We start from the raw sequence: 21,893 nt of genomic DNA on the forward strand, positions 1-21,893 counted from the left end.
CCAACTGTGCCACTTTGAAGAGCCTGGCAGGAATACTGTATTCAACTCCTGAAAGGACTTGTGACTCCTGAGTTTCCCGTTCCATAGCTTCAGCCTATCATTTTCCAGTGCTAGATTTGGTTTGCCAAACTCACATTTTACAAAGTTGGATGTTTCAGTTTTATTGTGCTGACCATGACTGAACCACTTCAGACTGGTTCCAGGCCCCGTTTTGTGGCTCCTCCAAAGAGTGGGATCCTGCCTCTTCTGCCACAGGGAAGCTCCTAAAAATATCCATGTCTGCCAATCGGATGTGATTTCCATCAGGCTATGTGTATACACACACATTCCCCAAACCAGACCAAACTCACTACCATCCCATCAACCCAACGTGTAACAACCCTATAGAACAGCAGAACGGCCCTGTGGGTCTCGGAGACTTCCATACTCTCTACGGGAATCGAGGGTCTCATCTTTGTCCCATGGAGTCTTTGGTGGGTTCAGACTGTTGACCTGTGGTTAGCAGCTCAGTGTATAGCACACGACCCCACCAGAGCATCTTTAAACACATACGCTTATATACACATATACATATGTGATACATCAATGTATACATGTCACCCCACCAGAGCATCTTTAAACACATACGCTTATATACACATATACATATGTGATACATCAATGTATGCATGTCACCCCACCAGAGCATCATTAAACACATTATGCATATGTACACATATACATGTGATACATCAATGTGTACATGTCACCCCACCAGAGCATCTTTAATCACACATGCTTATGTACCTAGATACATGTGCGATACACCAATGTATACATGTTACCCCACTAGAGCATCTTTAAACACATATGCTTATGTACCTAGGTACATATGCGATACATCAATGTATGCATGTCACCCCACCAGATCATCTTTAAATATATGCTTATGTACACATATACATATGTGATACATCAATGTATACATGTCACCCCACCAGAGCATCTTTAAACACATACGCTTATGTACATATATACATGTGCGATACATCAGTGTATACATGTTACCCTACCAGAGCATCTTTAAGCACATATACTTATGTACCTAGATACATATGCGATACACCAATGTATACATGTTACCCCACCAGAGCATCTTTAAGCACATACGCTTATGTACATATATACAAATGCTATGTATCAGTGTATACGTATGTAATGCATACATATACACAATTCTGCGAGGCTGTTGGCCAGGCATTTTAAAACTTGTTAGCAGACATTTTAACCCTTTATGTTTACGTATTACAGAAAAGGTGAAGCCTGCTGTTTTCCTAGTTTTCTATCTGAATAGTCCATCAGTGTGCAACTTCTCAGACACCTGCTCAGGTGTCTCTTCTTGATCTCTTATTCTCTTGGCTCATGGGTCACCTGAGAACATACATTGGCTTTTATTTTTTTCCTTGGAATTATTTTTTTCCTTGGGGTAAGAGTAGCAAGACCTACTTACATCCTTCTAGAACGAGCGTTTAGACCCAGTTTCTATGAGCTTCTAATCATTTCTGGATTCCTCAAATGGTTGTTTTAAAGAGTGAAATGTTGGCAGGAGCAGAACACTATAAGATTCCTTAGTCCAAGCTATCAAGTGTTTGAAACTGTTACCCGCCAGTATTCGTCACGTGGTCCCCATGACTTTACCAAACTGTTTATTCATCTTTAGCTGATCTAAGAAAAAAAATAAACGCAACCTAGGACAAAGAGTTGAATCCAGCTCATAGCAATCCTATGGGACAGAATGTAACTGTTCTGTAGGGTTTGTAAGGCCATGATTCCATGATTTTAGGAGTGGACAGCCTCTTTTTTGTCCCATTGAGGGACTGGTGGGTGTGAACGGTTGACCTCATAATTAGCAATCCAGCATGTAGTTGAACTGACAGCACCAGCAGGGCCCTCTGGCAGTAGTAAGCCCAGAAAAATCCTGAGGCTGATTCCTTAGGTTCTCTGAGGTTGACTGGTCCTGACCCGCTTCATTTGTACACCGGAAGGGGACACTTGCCCAGGGGCGGCTATGAATTTTGGCTCTTCTGCGAATTGTAGACTCTAAAGGGAGGAATTGTATCAGATGTTCTCAAATGACAAGTTCTCGATTAAAAATCGCACAATAACTCTGATAGGGGTTACCCCCCCCCCCCGTTGTAGGTGTATTTCTGTAAAATGGGCAGTAAGATTTACGATGCCCTGACAAAAGATTTCCTCTGCAAAGTTACATGAATGAATGAAGGCAAGATTCAGCTAGGCGCCTGTCATGTATTTCCAGTGATGTCATGATGAGAATCATGGTGAAAGCCAATTCGCAGCAGGCAGACATCAGTCATAGCCCCATATTCTCGCTTTACCACATCATTTCTGACACAGCTACATAGAGCATGCACACTCTCCTGATCCTAGCCAGCCAAGCTTAGGTCAGTGCTTGGTGACATAGTGGTAGTGAGTTGAGCTGCTAACCTCAAGGTCAGCAGTTCAGCACCACCAATCCCTCCTTGGGAGAAAGATGGGCTTTCCACTCCTGTAAAGATTTATAGTCTCAGGAAACCCACAGGGGCAGGTCTACCCTGTCGTATAGGGTCACTATGAGTCACCATTGATAGTAGTGAGGTGTTTTTTTTTTCGGATTGGGAATTCATTAATTCAGTGAAGTGACCTACAGGATTCAGAGAATATATCAAATTGGAGTCAGACAAGCCTTCCCGGCTCATCCTTCCCGATCTAGTCCAACACCAACCGTTTCTCCCCTCTTACCCCCATGCTAGGTTACCAGGTTTATTGCACTGGCCGCAAAGAACTCACAACATCCACAACTAGGGGGTTCACTAGGGAAGTTAGGTTGCCACAAGTCAGGCCCGCAGCCAAGTCTCTCCAGTTCTCAGCTTCTCACCAATGTAGCAAAATCTCCCTCTGGTTCTTAGTTTTTCAGCCACAGATCCCTTAGCCTTTGGCTTCATGGGCTAGGAAGCCAGCTCACCTGTCGCTCTGTCCCACAGTCTCACAGTCTTGGGCCAGGGGAGAAGGTACCCCACAGTCTCAGTGCTGCGCCTGAGTCTCCGTGCTACATAGAGTCTGTGAAGTATCTGATCTCCGCAGCTTCTGCCACTTCACACAGAGATCTTGAATGCACTCTTCCAAGCACTTCTGGGTCCCTGTGCTCTCCACTGCTGCTCCAAGGATGGCTATCCTTCTCGCCGAGAGTGGTCATGAAAACGGACCAGTCCTCTCGGTTAGTCATGCACATGTCCTGTTTTAATAGTCCCACCCATCAAACAAATCTGTCTTGGAAGGTACAACCAGAATGCTCCTTAGAGATGAGGGCGGCGAGACTTTGTCTCACGTACTTTGCACACCTTGTCAGGAGAGACCTGTCCCTGGAGAAGGACAGCATGCTCAGTAAAGTGGGGGAGCAGTGAAAAAGAGATCGGCCTTTGGCAAGGTAGACAGACGTGGTCAAGGCGGATTGACGTGGTGGCTGCAGCACTGGGTTCACACGTAACAATCCTGAGGACGGCGCAGGACTGGTCGGCGTTCCATTCTGGTGTGCATAGAGTTGCGATGAATCGAAACCACCTCGCCAGCATCTAGCAACGGCAACGATAACAACAACAGCCCATATACTTGGTGGGACTTAGCGAGACTTGGATAGAAGAGACACATTAGAAAATCTCGCCCCGCCACAGTGGCAGCTTTTCCCCTCACACAGAGTGTGTTTGAAAGTCATGCAGTTCCTGGGCCCACCCTGGGAGGAAAAGGCTTGCCCGCAGGCTTGCACAGAATCTGGGAGTGATTTACCAAAAATAGTTCCCCTGTGTCTATAAAGTTGGGGCCCTGGAGGCTGTGTCTCAGGGCCACATGGACTTTGAGTCATGCCCTGACCATTCCACGGCTAAGTGGTCAACGCCCAGAACCAATTTGGTAAAGTTTGTGTATCTGCAATGGTGCATGCATGTGGTAGTCCGACTGCCACAGTGATGATTTGATCTGCCACAAACAGCGGCTTTGTGAGCCTTCTGTTTTCCATCAGCTCTAAGGAGCCCCCCCACAATAGTCAATTCTTCAGCCAACATTTTAACAACATGCTGATGACGCCCAGGTCCAGATGACTATCTTGGTCTGATTCAGGGGTCTCTAGAATATGTTTGAACTTGGGATCTTTGAACTTTTCTCCCCTAGAACACTAGCACATACTCACACTCATTCACTGCTTTTGACTCGTGCCAGCTCATAGCAATCCTATAGGAGAGGGTCGAACTTCCTCTGTGGGTTTCAGAAACTGTCACTGTTTACGCAGTGGTTATCTACCTTCCTAATGCCGCGACCCTTTAGTACAGTTCCTCATGTTGTCGTGGCCCCCCCAACCATCAAGTTATTTTCGTTGCTACTTCATAACTATAATTTTGCTACTGTTATGAATCGTCATATAAATATGTTATGCAGGATGTATTTTCATTGTTACAAATTGAACATCATTAAAGCATAGTGATTCATCACAGAAACAGTATGTAGTTCTATATTGTGAAATATTTATTTTTAATTACAAATAAATGAAACTTTATCTTGAAGCATGGTGTAGCATGGGTGACAGTCTTCCCTCCAGGTACTCATGTGGGTGTATCTGCATGTGGGCAGACATTCCTGGAGATGGACAGAGGGCCAGTGTCTAGTTTCCTGAGGCCATCGGAAATATGTGTTTTCCGATGGTCTTAATATTTCCAGCGGTCTTAGGCGAGCGACCCTGTGAAAGGGTCGTTGGACTGCTAAAGGAGTCACGACCCACCTGCTGGTTTACGGGAACAGAAAGCCTCATCTTTGTTCAGTGGAGTGGCTAATGGATTCAAACTGCTGACCTTGTGGTTAGCAGCCTGACATGCAACCCACTGCCACACAAGGGTTCCTAGTAGGCTCTCAGCGGCAGTGGAGTTTTCCATTTGTCTGCCCTTGATGAACACTGCTTGCTGAATGTTTGACTTGATCAGCTCATTTGGTTCACTGTTGGGACTCTGGGGTAGCAGTGGGAGAAAGGGAGTCCTGGGACACAGCACATGCTGGGAGTGCTTGTCCAGGGTCGGCCTCATTCCAATGGTACAGGGCCAAGACTAAAGGCAGCAGTCCTCATCCTGTGTCCCCTAGAAGACTGGGAGAAATCCGTGATCTGCTGTCAGTGTTTTTCAGAGTCAGACTCTGTAATGTAATGAAACACAGTGATGCCTCTCTCAAAGCACAAAGCAGACACATTGCCATTGAGTTGATGCTGATTCATAGCAACCCTGCAGGACAGGGTGGGAACCCCCCTCCCCAACCCCCCCCACCTCCCCACCCCGGAGCTTTTCGATATTGTAACTCTTCACTAGAGTAGAAAGCCCCTCCCTTCTCTGGAGGAGGCTGGTGGTATCAAATGGCTGGCCTTGCCATTAGCAGCCCAGCATGTTACCCCTTGCCACCAGTCTACCACAGATACAACTCCTTAGGGGATAAAGGGCAGTCTACCAGCTCTCACGTGTTTAGAATCTTCGTTATTCCCTAACTATTCGATTAATAATAAGCAAATACTTTTGAAAAGAGACATGGAGGAACGTGGAATTTTCCACCTGGCAAGGATACGGTGGCTCAGCTCTGCTCCCATAGCTTCAGGAAAATCCTGGCAGCTGGGGCCAGGAGCCTCCTTCAGGACTTCAGATGTGCCCGGGCCGTAACACACACCTTTTCATACATGGGAGCGTAGGTCTCTTACAGCTTCTCTGGGTTCAGTGACCGAGCCGCATATTTGGAAATGATTTTCAGATGAAAGAGGCAGCACAGAGGCAGGATCTCCTGAGGTGAAACTCAAACCTGGGTGAGATAAAACCGCCTGTTAACACCTTTCCTTCCTAAAAGCCCCTCCACAAATGATCCTTTCCATCAAAAAAAAAATCTGAAGATTCCATGTAAAGTGCCCTTGCTTTACATCCCAGGGCTCTTTGCAGCTCGTCCAGCCCCTCCAGTCCAGTCGCCCTTGACCCGACCAAGGGCGAGTGGGAAGGACACAAGGCCTCATCCCATTTCACGTAGGAAGCTGCAGCAAGCGGGAGAGAGGAAGCCTGTGTCTGGAATTTCACTTACTTTTTGGGGTCAAATATTTCTTGAGTGCCTTCTGTGCCCTTCGGGGACGTGCCCAGCGCGTCCTGCTGCAGGCTCCATCTTCTGCGTCCCTTCCTGGCCTAAGGCTACTGTATGCGTCACCCGGGCACCTTGCTTGCTGCTGCTATACCAGAAGTACCAAACGCAGGTGACTCCCAAGTAATTCATTTTCTCACAGTTTAAAAAGCAACTGCCATCATGTCGATTCTGACTCAGAGTGACCCTGCAGGACAGGGTAGAACTGCCCCTCAGGGTTGCCCAGAGCGCACATCTTCCCAGGAGCAGGAAGCCTCATTGATCTCCCTTGCAGTGGCTGATGGTTTCAAACTGCAGACCTTGTGGAGAGCAACTCAACTCTTGACAGTTTAGGAGGCTAGAAATGACAAATCAGGGCACTGGGTCTAGGAGAGGGCAGGAGCCCTGTCTCTCAGCCCTGGAGGAAAAGTTTGTCTTTTCTTCTCTAGCGCCAGAGTCCTGTCCTGGTGACTCTTAACCCTTTCCATTTGTGCTTGCTTGGTGCCTAATCTCTTTCTACATCACAAAACTGGTTAGGTTCGAAACACACCCTCCACTGAGGTGGCCTCATCAACATAACACAGAAACTTAATCTTAAGTGGACTCACATCCATAGCCACATACAAACCGAAACCAAATTCACTGCCATCAAGTTGACTATAGGACAGAGTAGAATGGCCCCTGAGGATTTCTGACACTAATTCTTGATGGGAGTGGAAAGCCGCCTCTCTCTCCCATGGAGTAGGTGGTTTAGAATTGTGGACCTTGCTGATACAAGTATATAGTTATACCTCAGTTAATGGACTCAACTTGTGTTCAAACACTGAAAAGTTTGAGAACTGAACTTATTTTTCCCCATAAGAAATAATAGAAAACCAAATAATTGGTCCTGAGGCCCCAAAATTCCTTTTTTTTTTTTTGCCCTAATCATTTTTTTTTCTCCTCTTTTCTTTTTTTACATTTTATTAGGGGCTTATACAACTCTTATCACAATCCATACATATACATACATCAATTGTATAAAGCACATCCATACATTCCCTGCCCCAATCATTCTCAAAGCATTTGCTCTCCACTTAAGCCCTTTGCATCAGGTCCTCTTTTTTCCCCCTCCCTCCCCACTCCCCCCTCCCTCATGTGCCCTTGGTAATTTATGTATTGTTATTTTGTCATATCTTGCCCTATCCGGAGTCTCCCTTCCCCCCCTTATCTGCCATCCCTCTCCCAGGGAGGAGGTCACATGTGGATCCTTGTAATCAGCTCCGCCGTTCCAACCCACTCACCCTCCACTCTCCCAGCATCGCCCCTCACACCCTTGGTCCTGAAGGTATCATCCACCCTGGATTCCCTGTGCCTCCAGCCCTCATATGTACCAGTGTACAACCTCTGCCCTATCCAGCCCTGCAAGGTAGAATTCGGATCATGGTAGTTGGGGGTAGGAAGCATCCAGGATCTGGGGGAAAGCTGTGTTCTTCATCGGTACTACCTTGCACCCTGATTGACCATCTCCTCTCCTCAACCTCTCTATGAGGGGATCTCCATTGGCCGACACTTGGGCCTTGGGTCTCCACTCTGCACTTCCCCCTTCATTCAATATGGTATGTGTGTGTGTGTGTGTGTGTATACACACACACACACACACACATATCTCTTATTTTTGGCATGATGCCTTATACCTGGTCCCTTTGGCACCTTGTGATTGCACTGGCTGGTGTGCTTCTTACATGTGGGATTTTCTTTTGTGAAGTGTTTTGTTCTGTTCTTTGTCTGTGGTTTGTTTTTGTTGTTTTGTTGTCTGGTTGTATACTGTTGCTTTGTTTTCCTCTTTCTTGTTTTCGTGCATGTTAGTGTCTCCACAGGTCTGTCTGAATAGGACAGATGGATGAACTATCTGGAGGAAAAACAATGGGACCTACAGTTCCGGGGGGACTTGGGGTGGGGGTAGGGGGAGGTAAGGAAGTGGTGTTAACAAACACAGGGACAAGGGAACAACATGGGACCCAAAATGGTAGAGAGGGGGGAGTGGCAGGCCTGGTGGGGAATGATCAAGGGTAAGGTTGTATAGAGAGAGGTATACTCTAGCCCAGGTGGTGTCAAAGCATGGTTGTAGGGCAGGAGGAAAGTCAAGGGAGATGGAGGAAAGAGCTAGGAGTCAAAGGGCATTTATGGAGGTCTAGACAAAGACATGTACATGCAAATATATATAGGAGGATGGGGAAATAGATCTATGTGTCTATATTTATAGATTAAGTATTAAGGTGGCGGAAGGACCTTGGGCCTCTACTCAAACACTCCCTCAATGCATGAATACTTTCTTTTATTAAATTGGAACTCTATGATGCTCACTCTCCCAACACAACTGCTGAAGCCAAAGTAGGTGAACAAGTAAATGTGGTGAAGAAAGCTGATGGTGCCCAGCTATCAAAAGAGATAGTGACTGGGGTCTTAAAGGCTTGAAGATAAACAAGCGGCCATCTAGCTCAGAAGCAACAAAGTCCACATGGAAGAACACACCAGCCTGTGTGATTGAGTGGTCCCAAAGGGATCAGTTACCAGGCATCAAAGAACAAAAAATCTTATCATTGGCTGCACACCTCCATGATAGGATCGCTGAAGACAAATGGGTGCATAAGCAAATGTGGTGAAGAAAGCTGATGGTGCCCGGCTACCAAAAGAGATAGTGTCTGGGGTCTTAAAGGCTTGAAGGTGAACAAGCGGCCATGTAACTCAGAAGCAACAAAACCCACATGGAAGAAGCACACCAAAATTCCTTTTATAACTTCACTATGGAGGCATTTAGTTTCTTGCACATCACTACTTAGATACACAATCACCAAAGAGTTGTTTCTGATCTATCCAAATTAACAGTAACTTTTCAGCCTCTTCCATGGTCTGGGTTCTTTGTTTCATAGTTAATGATTTCACTACATCAGCTACTTTGCATTTTTTCCCCTCTGAAATCTTGATAATGTCAACTTAGCCATGTTGTATTCAGCTGTTAAATCAGACAAGCGGCGACATGATTTGAATTTCGCAGTGATTTGTTTCTTTAACTCTATTGTGCTTATCACAGTTTTTCTCTTGACTTTACTGCTGTACCACTTTCTTTAGAGCCATGCCATTTGAGCCAGAGTAGCACTTTAGAACCCTTTGTGCTTAAGGTGAGACATGATGTGACACGATGTTTGACTCACCTTCAGCCTTACAGGTTTTTTTGAGTCAGATTTCCAGTTCAACTATAGAACAAAGTTACGAACATTGAGTAGATTTTTCTTCAACTTTGCTGTTTGGGTAGTGTAAAGTTCAAGGATGGAACCGCTCCACAAAACCCAAAAACCCGAAAACCCAAACCCTCTATGGAGTCAATTTCTACTCAGAGAGACCTATGGGACAGGGTGGGACTGCCCCTGTGTCCATATTTATGAGAGCCAAAAGCCTCATCTTTCTCCCACAGAGCATCTGGTGGGTTTGAACTTCTGACCTTGTAATTAGCAGTCCAACATAGAACCAGCCTATTATGGCCCAGAGCTCCTGTGTGGATGTGTATACTCACTGCCATCAAGTTGATGCCAAGCCATAGTTAACCCAATAGGACATGGTAGAACAGTCCTTGTGGGTTCCCGAGACTGTAACTATTTACAGAGATAGAGATTCATTTTTCTCCCAAGAAGTGGCTGGTAGTTTCGAACTGTTGACCTTATGGGCCGCAGCTCAACCCATAACCACTGTACCACCAGGACTCCTGTATACATAAAACCTGGCCTTCCAAGAAGTTCCAACTTAGGAAGACTCCCTTGTGTGAGTTCGGATTTGCAGCACAAGTTTTGAAAACAACTCATTCCATAGACCTGGGGACCAGGAAGTTAAAGTGTAATGCTGTTTTTATCACCTCCTCTCTTTATCACCTCCTATCACCAGGAACTTAACGTGAAAGCCGTTTTTTAGCACTTCCTTGCCCTCTGCCTGTCCCAACAAATAATGCCAAAAATGGATGCATTGTTTCTAAAAGTGTCCAAGATAATTTGATTCTGCTTCCTTGGATCTATTTTGGATAGTTCTGAGAAGTTGGTTTTATTATGATGTTTTGGAATTTATACACAATACATGTAAATTCATATTCTTTGGTATATACCAATTAGTACATAATACAACATAAACAACAAGGCTTTGGATGTTATGTGGCTGTAGATTGTTTTCAAATATGCCAGTACGAACCGAGATTTTGTCATCTGAGACTTTATACTTCTATATGACAAGTTCATTTTCTGTGGCCTCTAATAGACAATAGCAGTGTGTTCTGCTTGAGCCCGTTGCTGTAGCCACTGCATCAGACCACTGAGGATCTTTCTCTTTTTCACTGACCCTCTACCAAGCATGATGCCCATTTCCAGCATGTGCAAAGTAAGGAGACTTAGTCCCTGCCCTCATCTGTAAGGAGCTTTCCAGCTGTACTTTCTCTAAGACCGCGTTGCGCATTCTTCTGGCGGTGCATAGTCTGCTTGGTCATCTTGGCCTAGCCTTGAACTCCTGATTGTATTCAGTGGATTTCAGCACATGTTCTTATCTGGTCAGCCGAGCCCCAGCTGAAGTAATTTTCCATAGCAGGAACCAGGGCAGGCATCCTCCTGATGGTGAGCAGGTTCCAGGGACCCAGGGTGAGGGGGGGCATGTGGGGGATGGCTCTTTCCCTGTCAGCTTTTAGGGCCTCCCCCACCAATCCCCAAATCCCCAGTCGTTACATCGTTAGCTTTTTCCAGAAAATCTGCAGTAGTTTAGTGTGCACTTCCCCTCCATCAGGGAATTGACTGTAGTAACTGCCTCCTCTGGGGTTGAACCAATGACCTTGGCCTCATTAGCACCAGCCTCACCCACACACCTCCCTTTGTGTGAACTTCTGCCGACTCCGCCCCTACCACCCTCAGGGGCCTTCTTTTCAATTACAAAGGCGTTCACACCAACACAATAGAACAGAAGGAAATCAGATCTCTCCAAGACTTCTCTGAAGGACAGAAATATGCCATTTGGCAGGAAAATCATACCAAGAAAAAAGTCTTGAAGGTTCAGGAAACAACTTATCTTTCCTGCCCATGCGTTGGCCCAGAATTCAGCTGTGACTCAGATTCTCCTTCCACCAGAAATTTAAAAGTAGTGTGGGATTCCTAGTGACAACTTACTAGCACACAATCGCATGACTTGTACAGCAATGGCAGGTTCCCGCAGGTAGCACGAGCATGGTGTTGGAGTGGACAGGGCTCGCTTTGTGAGCTGTGTTTCCCAGAATGGCGACATTGCCTCCTGGAACTCTGCAAAAGCAGATAAAAAACCCCAGACTCGCTGCCATCTGGTCATTTCTGGTGGCGGAGTGGGTTACGCACTGGGCTTTGAACCACAAGGTTAGGAACTCAGACCACCAGCTGCTTCGGGGAAGATGAGACTCTATTCTCATACAGATTTTCAGTTTTGGAAACTCACAAGGGCAGTTCTGCCCTGTCTGATAGGATTGTAAGATCCGTGGCTACACTTTATCCTGGATTATTAGTTATGATTTTATTGCGGGTGGTGGGGTGGGGGGGCACTGAGTAATTTTTTTTGAAGGGGATCGTTGGCCAAATCAATTTGGGAACCTGTGTTTCGAAGGAAGATGTGGACCCGAGACTTTAAGTGCTCACCAGTCCCCAGAGAGGAAAATCCACTCTTGTCTTTGTTACATTGTATCTTGTATCAGCTGGTGCTTGTATTAGAGGTGTTCAGGGGTGTGGGTGCCAACTTGATGGGTCCCAGATACCAAAATCCACTCTGGTCTTGATACAGTAAGAAGCATTCAATGATAAATAGCATTTAAGGATAAAAAATAGCATTTAGTGATAAATAGCATTTAATGATAAGTAAATGAGAAATTAATGATAAACTCCTTAAGATAGATCTGTGTGTGTATATACACATATTTAAGTTAGTCAACAGATGTTCATATTTGTCGAGCACATGTTGAGGACACCGTGGAGTTGATTTTGAGCACCGTGGCGACCCACGTGCTGGAGTGGGTTGCTGTGGCCTGGAGTTTTCTAGGCTGCCAGTTTCCTGCGGGCAGATTGCCAGGTCTTCTGTAGAGCGTCGGGGTGGGCTCCAAGGGCCCGCTCTCGGTTAGCAGCACACCCAGGCCTCGGGCTCCTGGTGGGGCTTGCACTCACTGGGTTCTAGAGCCCTAGAGAGCAAGGGAGGGAGCAGCCGTCCCTGCTTAAGCAGGGACTATCCTAGTAGATTGTCATTATTTTGCTCAGAGTGCCTCCGACTTTGTGAAGGTTGTACTAAGATGTTAGATGCTTTTCTTTTCTTTTACTCAGTTTCAAACCAGTGCTCCACGGATAGCATGGAAAATCGGCTAACAAGAAATTGTAAACAACAAAACTTTGCTCCATGTCCTATGCTTTGTCAAATAATACTTACCCAACCCCACAACCGCCACGGAGTCAGTTCTGACTCACCCCCTGTAGGAAAGAGTAGAACTGCCCACGTGGCTCTCTGAGGCTGTACTCATTAGGGGCGCAAGACAGTCTCATTTTCTCTGTCAACTCACGCTTCGGTCTAATGGGATTAGAGAAGCCGTGCAGGTTGTTAATGCCAAACCGGCAGCAGTGGGTAGATGCCTGGACGTCAATGAAATGGAGCCTCGCCACACACCTGAGTAAATAACTGTCACAAGAGAAAAGCCTTTCAGGTTTTCCCCAACTATAAGGCTTTCAGGTTCACAAAGCAGTCAGGATTTAGAAGCAATCTACATAGTTTGCCTAGTATCTAATTTATTCCTCCAGACGGGATTTCAATATTGTTTGAGACCTGGAGCAAAGCCTCCTTCCCCTCCCATTTAAACTCCATTGTAGAGACAGGATGCCTGATGGCAGTGTACCGTGTCTGAGTCTGCTCGATCTGCCACGTTTGGTTTCCTGTGTCGATCCCAGATTCCTTATACAGAGTGACACACATCATGCTTGGTCAAATGGAGGGAGGGGCAGCGGAAAAGAGGAAGACACCCTCGATAAGATGGATTGACATGGGAACTACATACAGCAATGGTCTCAAACACAGGAACAACTGGTGAGGGCTCAGGACCCCGTGTTCCATTCAGTTGTACAGACGGTCTCTAAATCGGAACTGACTCGATGACATCTAACAACTTAAACAGCAGTGAGAGACAGACAGACAAGACAGATACCCCACTGTGTGTTTCTTCTGCCTGACTCGCACAGTTCCATTGACTTAGGTTCTAAAAGTCTACGGTGATTGCTTCAAACAGATTTGTTCCCTTTGTCTTTATCTCATAGCAATGTGTACATCTATCCGGCTCCTGGAGGGCAAGCATTAGCTGGGGTTCACCTCTGTCACCCCAGCGTGTAGCACGGGACTAGCACACGCTTACTAACTCCACAGTCTCGCTTCTGGAACTACTGTATTCGTGGTCTTGGGACCGGCTCCCTCAACTAGCTCACTGTTTGCATTCTTTGAAATGAATGCTCACATTCACTCGCACCGCCCTTTGTGGACTCCCTGTCCCCTTCAGGACAAAGTCAGGACCAAGTCCCTTATGCTGTGTGCCCCTCTACTCTGGCCAGACAATCCTCCACTACTTTTTAAATGTAATCTCTGAACTTAATCACATGGCAGCCCCACCCCTGGACAGTAGAATGCTCCACAGAGTTTCTAGGGCTATGACCTTTCACAGGCAGCTTGTCAGATCCTCCTTCTGGGTGGCTTCAAACCTCCAGCCTTTCAGCCATTTGCACCATTCATTGATTCAACAGCAAACTGACAGCAGCAGCAAGCTCAATGTGGGTGGTCTCCCCAGGAACCCACTAAGGCTCTGTGTCATTCTGCCATTTGCAACCTCCACTACTTCTGTCTGCATTTTCATTTCCTTAGCTTCAAAGGGAAGGAGCCTGGGTGATACTATGGATTGGGTATTGGACTATGAGGTCACTGGTTCAAACCCACCTACTGATCCATGGGACACAGATGAGGCTGCCTCAGAAACCTTAGGGAGCAGGTTGCTCTGTTTGGTATGGTTGCTATGTGTTGGACTTGATTTGATGGGCTACCCTGGAAGATAAATTTTAGGCAGTACCTGATCCCAGGGTGGGGTTGTCCGAAAGATTCTATCCTTGTCAGAGCAGATTCTGTGCCAGCTGGGCCATTTGGTTGCTGAGTCATTCAATCTATTGGTATTTACCCCACCCATAGAGGCCGAGATCCCTCCCCTCCCCCGCCCAGCTCATTTTTCATACAACTGCAAGGGGCCTTCATGAAAAAAAAAACAGAATTAAAAGGTAATGGCATTTTCCACAAATGCTTTGAAGCTTCCCTGTATTCTTCCCATAGAGGCCAGTACAGTACTTTGCATCCAGAAGGTAACACTTTCTGAGCAGCAGTTACTTGATAATTCTTCACTGCCATGTGTACAAGGCTTTGGAGCATGAACGTGATCTTCATTCAGATATAAAAAAGGAATTAACAAGGATTTAGAGAAAAATATCTTGTTAAATCTGCTCAAATAACATGATAAGTTAGAGCTCACCATTGGGACTTAAACGATCAATTCTTTTTTCGCCTAGAACATGATGATGTCTGTGGGAAAATAAAACTTAGAGGGTCAAACAGTGTCATCCATTCATAGTCTCCTATAAGCAAGTTAAAAGGTATATATATTTTCCTACAAGCAAGATTGAGTGGGAAGGGGAAAAAGCAACCCCCCAAATAAACCACAAACGCACGCACACACACAACCTCCCTCCCAACTGCCTTTGAGTCAATTCTGACTCTGAGTGAGCCTATAGGACAGGGTAGAACTGCCCCTCTGGGTTTCTAAGACTGTATCTCTTTCTGGGAGTAGAAAACCTTGTCTTTCTCCCCTAGAGTGACTGGTGGTTTTGAACTGCTGACCTTGCAGTTAGCAGCACAATGTGCATTTCCATTATGCCACCATGTGCCTCTGAAAATACTAGAGAAATGTACTAGGAAAGAAGTAGCAAGGAAATGTTGTTCTTATCTTGCAGGAAATGCAAGATATCACATGTCTTCCGAGGAAAGTCCTAGATGTTTTGAAAGTAGATCCATACATTCTCTGGGTAGGCTGTACTGTTACAGTGATCTTTACAGGATCCACAAGATCAGATTTGACGTAGGTGTTGTAGACAAATTTCATCCCAGCCAGAGCCTTTGTCAAAGGAAACTGAATTCGTGCTGTCATTTTAACAAGGCCAGCCATGGCCCTGACCACTGAGCTCTGTTTCCTTCTTGTGAATCCTGGCTCCAGTTCGGAGAGTTGGGAAAAGCTATTAGTTGCTGCCCTAAATATTTCCCACCTCCCTTGGAGGACCTCTCTAACTTTTAACAAGCCTCAGAACAAAGCCGAGTGCTAAGGCGAAGGTTCAGCAAAGCTCTGGTAAGAAGCTCCCTGCTGCACGTGGCTCCCGTGCCACCGTTACATTGTGGATTAAAGTGATGTGTAGCATCTTTCACTGTCACACAAAAACCCTATAGTATTATCCCTGACCAGGATTATAATAGGGTTCTGCCACAATTCCTCCGATTTTAATTCTCTCCAACAAGATCGGAGGCATTGCTAGTGTAACCACCCTCCTGGGTGGGAGGCTAACTTTGTTTCTGATTGTCTTGTTTCAACCCATGGTGAAGTGATATTGCGCTGCTGGGCTTCCCCCCTCCCTTTTCTCTTTTTCATTTGGCTGGGGCTGCCTCTGTTCAACACAGCATCCTTGTCACTTCTTCTGTCACCGTTAGTTAAAAGTAATTGTTATTGCAAACGTTCTCTTTCATGGTGAAATCCACTAAGCATTCATTTCAGTGGCCCGAAAGTAGGGAGCTTACAAGATCAAATTCCTTTTTATCTAGACCAACAGCACCTGGGGCAATGCGTTAACTAGCAGGAGTTGTTAATTACATCTCCAACTTGTTGATCTTCAGGCTTCTAGGTTTTAAAAGCAAGGAAATTAATCACGGTGTGTGTCTCATTGAGTAGAAAATGACTGGAGCGTGTATTCCAAGTTCTGGTCTAGTCACTAATAATCAAATACTTGCGTTCTCCCTTTGTGGATGGGACCGCTTGCTCCTTAAATTCAAAGAGCTCTTCCATTCATGCAGGGTAATATTTGCCCATAAGACAAAGGCTTTAGAGGCACAATTCTCTAAATACGAGTTGGAGTGAATATGTAATTGAAGATATTTCAGGAGTTGACATTTTTTAAAAAGGAGAGAGCTGCAAGGGCTAATTAAAAGGACAATAGTAATACTTAAAGGGAGCCCTGGTGTCACAGTAAAGTGCCCAGCTTCTTTTTTTTCTTTTTAATTGTTTTATTAGGGGCTCATACAACTCTTATCACAATCCATACATATATCAATTTTGTAAACACATCTGTACACTCATTGTCCTCATCGTTCTCAAAACATTTGCTCTCCACTTAAGCCCTTGGCATCAGGTCCTCATTTTTTCCCCTCTCTCCCCACTCCCCCTCCCTCATGAACCCTTGATAATTTGTAAATTAGTATTTTGCCCTATCTTGCCCTGTCCGGCGTCTCCCTTCACCCACTTTTCTGTTGTCCATCCCCCAGGGAGGAGGTCGCATGTAGATCCTTGTAATCAGTTCCTCTTTTCCAACCCACTCGCCCTCTACCCTCCCAGTATCGCCACTCACACCACTGGTCCTGAAGGGATCATCCGCCCCGCGGATTCCCTGTGTTTTTCAGTTCCTGTCTGTACCAGTGTACATCCTCTGGAATAGTCATACTTGCAAGGTAGAATTCGGATCATGATAGTGGCGGGGGGTGGGGTGGGTGGAAGCATTTAGGAACTAGAGGAAAGTTTTATTTGTCATCGTTGCTACATCACACCCTGACTGGTTCGTCTCTGCCCCTAGACCCCTCTGCAAGGGGATGTCCAGTGAAAGTGCCCAGCTTCTAACTGGAAGGTCAGCAGCGGTTAGAACCCACCAGCCCCTGCCCGGGAGAAAGACTGTCAGCTCCTGTACAGGTACACAGCCCTAAGGACTCCGTGGGGTCTTTGTCAGGACAGCTCTCTGTCCACAGAGGGTCAGGATAAGTTAGAATTCACTTGATGGCCATGGGCTTTTGGCCATTTGGCTTTAGAAGTTCCTGGCATTTATTGAGGACATTTCCTGTACCCAAGTAGTACTTTAAGCATGTCACTTATATTGTGTCATTTCAGAGCAGACCTGTGAGTTATATCTTACAGTTGAGGAAACTGTGGTTCAGGAAGGATTCATGACTGGCCCAAGATCACAAAGTACCCCAAGCCCCAGGAAGGTGAAAGGATTTGAGTTGGGGAGGCAAACACAACTTCTCAGTCTATCATTCCCGGGAGCCAGCCAGCCAGCTAGCCTGTCTCTCTCTCTCTCTCTCTCTCTCTCTCTCTCTCTCTCTCTCTCTCTCTCTCTCTCTCTCTCTCTCTCTCTCTCTCTCTCTCTCTCTCTCTCTCTCTCTCTCTCTCTCTCTCTCTCTCTCTCTCTCTCTCATATCACACACAGCAGCTCAGTAGTTTGAATGCGAGTTCTACTCCACCCCCCTGCCCCCCTCAGCTAGAATTGCTCCAGCCAAAGTGTATCAAAGCTGCTTCTTAGGTTCTTCACTTTCCCTGAGTCTTTTGGCTTTGCAACTGTCTCCTGTGAAGACTCCAGGTCAGAGGAATTTATGTTGAGGAAATTCATGTAGAACCAAACAGTTGGCTCGAGGAGTGGACAGTGAATTCCGTGTCCGTGCCAGGGATGTCTTTTCAGTTGTTAGTGAGAGCTGGCGTGTTCCTGCCCCTGCTCCCCAAGGAGCACTCAGTTCAGCAGGCAGAATGGCAGGGAGAAAACTGCTTTGCACTGAGGGAATACAAAACCCAACTCCTGTTTTTGCCTGTCTTGTTTCAAGGGAAATCTGTCCTCTGGGGAAGTTGGCTGTGAGTGAGGATGCTCTCCAAATCCCATGTTTTAAAAAAGACCTCCTTCATTTTTGTCTTTGAAGCAAAGTGGTATCAATAGGATGCCGCCGGAGCTGTAGGCCTGTGGAGACGCGGAGAGACTGCGTCTGCTTGTTTTTAACCATTACTACTAACTTAACCACCAGTCAAGGAGCCCTGTGTCGCCGTGGTTATGTGTTGAGTGGCTAACCGCAAGGTCAGCAATTCCAACCCACCAGCCACTCCTTGGGAGAAAGAGGAGGCTTTCTATTCCTATAAAGTGTCTGAAACTCCCGGGAGCAGTCCTACCCTGTCCTGTAGGGTTGCTCTGAGTTGAGGTTGAGGAACAGTGAGTTTTTATTTTATTTTTGTGGGTTCATGTAACTTATCTTCGTGGACAGGTTTCATGGTACGCAAGGAAAGATGGCTTGAAGAAGACAGAAACTACACTTCCTTGTGTTCTACATACTTGCCCTGTGACCTCCTTGGACTAGTCATTTCATCATTAAATTACCAGTTGCTGTGGAGGCAATTATAGTTCATGGCAGCCTCATGTCAGACTCTCCCTGCCTTCGAGTGGATTCTGACTCAGTGACCCTATAGGAACAGGCAGAACTGACCCTTTGGATCTCCAAGACTGTAACTCTTTACAGGAGCAGAAAGCTTTCTCATTAGCCCTTAAAAACCCAAACCAAACTCACTGCCTTTGATTGTGACGATGTCAACTCACAGTGACCCTACAGGACAGGGTAGAACTGCCCCTGTGAGTTTCCAACACTAACCCCATTAAGGGAGTAGGAAGCCCTGTGTTTCTCAAGAGGAGTGACTGGTGATTTTGAACTGCTGACTTTGTGCTCAGCAGCCCAATGCTTAGCCACGACACCACCAGGGTTCCTGTGTGTCAGAGTAAAACTTTTTTTCAGTGGCTGATTCTCAGAAGTGAATTAGCAAGCCTTTCTTCCAAGGTGCCTCTCAGTGGACCAGCCTTTCAGGTGATCATGTTAGCCAGTTAAAACTGTTAGGGGCTCCATTTCACCCCTGCTGTGTGTACCATCCAGTGGACTCAGAAAAATTGCGCCTCCTAAGGATGTCCAAGGGGAGTTACAAGTTTGCTGCTAAACTCAAGGTCAACAGTTTGAAACCATGAGTCCACTGGAGAAAGATGGGCAGTTCTATTCCTGTTAAGAGGTATGGTCTCCATGATGAGGGCAACAAATGTACAAATGTGCTTGACACAATGGATGGATGGATAGATTGTGATGAGTTAGTTGTACCAGCCCCAATAAAATGATTTAAGGGGAAAAAAAAGTTACAGTCTCAGTAACTACCTGGAGCAGTTCTACCCTGCACCACAGGGTCACTATGAGTCAGAATCAACTCAGATGGCAATGAGTTTGAGTTTGTTACGGTTTCCAAAGCTGTGACTCTTATGAGATCACGTCATCCGGTCTTTTCAGTGAGTGTCTGGTGAGTTTGAACTGTCGGCCTTTTGGTTATCAGCGTGCTTAACTGCTGTGCCACTGGGCCTACTTATTTCACATCTAGAAAATAGGGATGATAATAATAATTTCTTCATAGAGCTGAGAGGGCTATTAAGGTGTATCAGCAGTTCTCAGAATTGTTGGTCCCAGGGTCTTGCTAATTATAAAAACATTTTGAACAATTTTATCTGGGCTGTGTATCAACATTTACAATAGTTTAATGGAAACATTAATTTTTAAATGTCATCTTAAAATGACTATTACTCTTAACATCTTTATTTTAGAGAAATACATTCTAAAATGAAAGAATTTAATAGAAAGATGTGTTTTCACATTTTTGCAAAAGTTCTTAAAATATTTGCCTTCCTAGACGACCACTGAATTTTCAAATGCGTTTTTTAATGACTTTTTTTTCTCTTGGTTGAATGTTTTTTTCTTTCGGTTGAATATGTGAAAATCTGGCTGCACATTTATAGTTAGAAAGAAGAGAGTGTTTTATAGTCTTTTCAGATAATGGTGACTACTGTTCAAACACGGTCAGTGGTAATTTCATAAAAGGCCAGTTGTAATGTGGAATGAAACCATAGAAATAAACCTTTGTTTCATTAGCATTCATCTTGTATTTTTTTCCCCACCCCCCATCCCTGGTCCCCCGCCCCCTTCTCATCTTGTATTTTTAATGAATCTTTTAACCTTTGCATACTTTAGTAACATCAAGCACTGGTAACTTGAAAACTGTTGGTTAGATTGTACAGATCTTCTAAATATTGACTCATTTCACCATAAGGCAAACAACAAACAAAGGGAAACCAAGCCCATTGCCTGAGCGTCTGTCCTGACTCATTGTCACCTGACAGGACAGAGTAGAGCAGTCCCATAGATTTTTCATGTTAGCTATCAAAAAGACACAATTGCTAACATCATCAACCTATCACGAAAATCATTTTAGTTATTAAGAAGCCATCAAGCTCAGGTGGCAGGTAACTATTTCCCAAACTTGTAATTTTTGCTTGAAAGCCTAGTTTTATCAGTGACAGTGAACACTGACTGCATAGGGCCCCACTCCATTCATTTCAGGAGCGAGCCTGCAAATACTGCAGTCTTAGTAACTACAATTTCTCTGAAGTCTTTCTTCCAAGTAAAGGTGATATCACAAGGGGGAAAGCAGCGATTTTCTGCCGCAGCTCAATCACCCAGTGTTTTTCTTGAGACAGTCGCAGGGCTTTGGCGTGCAGCAGAATTGCTGGTACAGGCCTTGGGCCTCCTCACAGAATGGCAGGGAGACAGATACTCAGGGGTTAAGATTTACTGAAAGTCATACTTGTAACGCTTCATCGGGCATTCTTGGGCATACCTGGCCTTCTTGTGACAGCTTGGCATGAATAATACAGTAGCTTCCAGGACAGTTTGGTGTCACTGTACCTGCAGCTTTACACGCCCCCCTTTTTGCATAATATTTGTCAAGATAGTGGTGGGCGAGGGGAGCACACCAGGCTGTAGTGTGATGTTGAAAATAGTCTTGACCTTGCAGCTAATCTCTGTGGCCCCCGCCCCCCAAGCAGACTGCAGACCCTTCTTTGAGAACCACAGGAGCAGAGACTGGAAATTGCACGATGTTTTGCTGACACTGCGCAGTGAGCTCTTTTCTTTCCTGTTCTTCTTTCTGCGTGGCTCATAGGCTGTGAGGCCAGTTGGTAGCCCTGGAACCTGGCCTTTGGGAGTTGTGCTCTTTGGATGAAATCCCACTAGTGCATTCCCAGTTCACCAGAGCCCGAGGCCTCTGCTCTCTCTGGGCTGTTACTTTGAGGCTGAAAACAAGCCTTGGTTCCAAATCAAACTTAACTGTTGGCTGGAGACCTGTAACCCCTGTATTTCCCATACGTTGGGCAGGCAGTAAATACCCCTTTTGAATGTGACAGCCTTCCCGATCCTTTTATCAGGAGGTCTGCCCCAGGGTCCAGGGCTGCCTTGGCGCCCTTGAGTGTGGATTTTGGATGCCTCCCCAGCCACTGGCATTTAGCAAGGCTTCTAGGTGAGGGGTGGGGGGCTAGTTGTTGGGGAAAGCTGGGGCTTCACTCATATTCTCAGCAAGGTCCTGTGACCCCTGAGAGAACAAATTCGGAAAAAAACGGGCTGTATTGGGTTGTCCTTGGCAGTGGGGCTTAGCTGCCTACCCACTGTGCATTTCCAAGGGCATGGGCTGTGGAGAGCTGGAGAGTATGTCTGGGGGATCCCTCCGGGCCTCTGCTCCCCTTTGCTTTGCTCTGCGCTCTAGGCGGCTCTTCCCA

The 21,893-nt window shown here is 45.9% G+C and overlaps 1 protein-coding gene across 2 annotated transcripts in view; it reads left to right on the plus strand.

Moving 5' to 3' along the window:
* SMYD2 (SET and MYND domain containing 2) overlaps positions 1-21,893 on the plus strand; it is a 58,162-nt gene that overhangs the window by 2,612 nt on the left and 33,657 nt on the right. The window lies entirely within an intron of this gene.

Source organism: Tenrec ecaudatus, chromosome 1 (assembly GCF_050624435.1).
Source record: "Tenrec ecaudatus isolate mTenEca1 chromosome 1, mTenEca1.hap1, whole genome shotgun sequence".
NCBI classification, from domain to species: domain Eukaryota; kingdom Metazoa; phylum Chordata; class Mammalia; order Afrosoricida; family Tenrecidae; genus Tenrec; species Tenrec ecaudatus.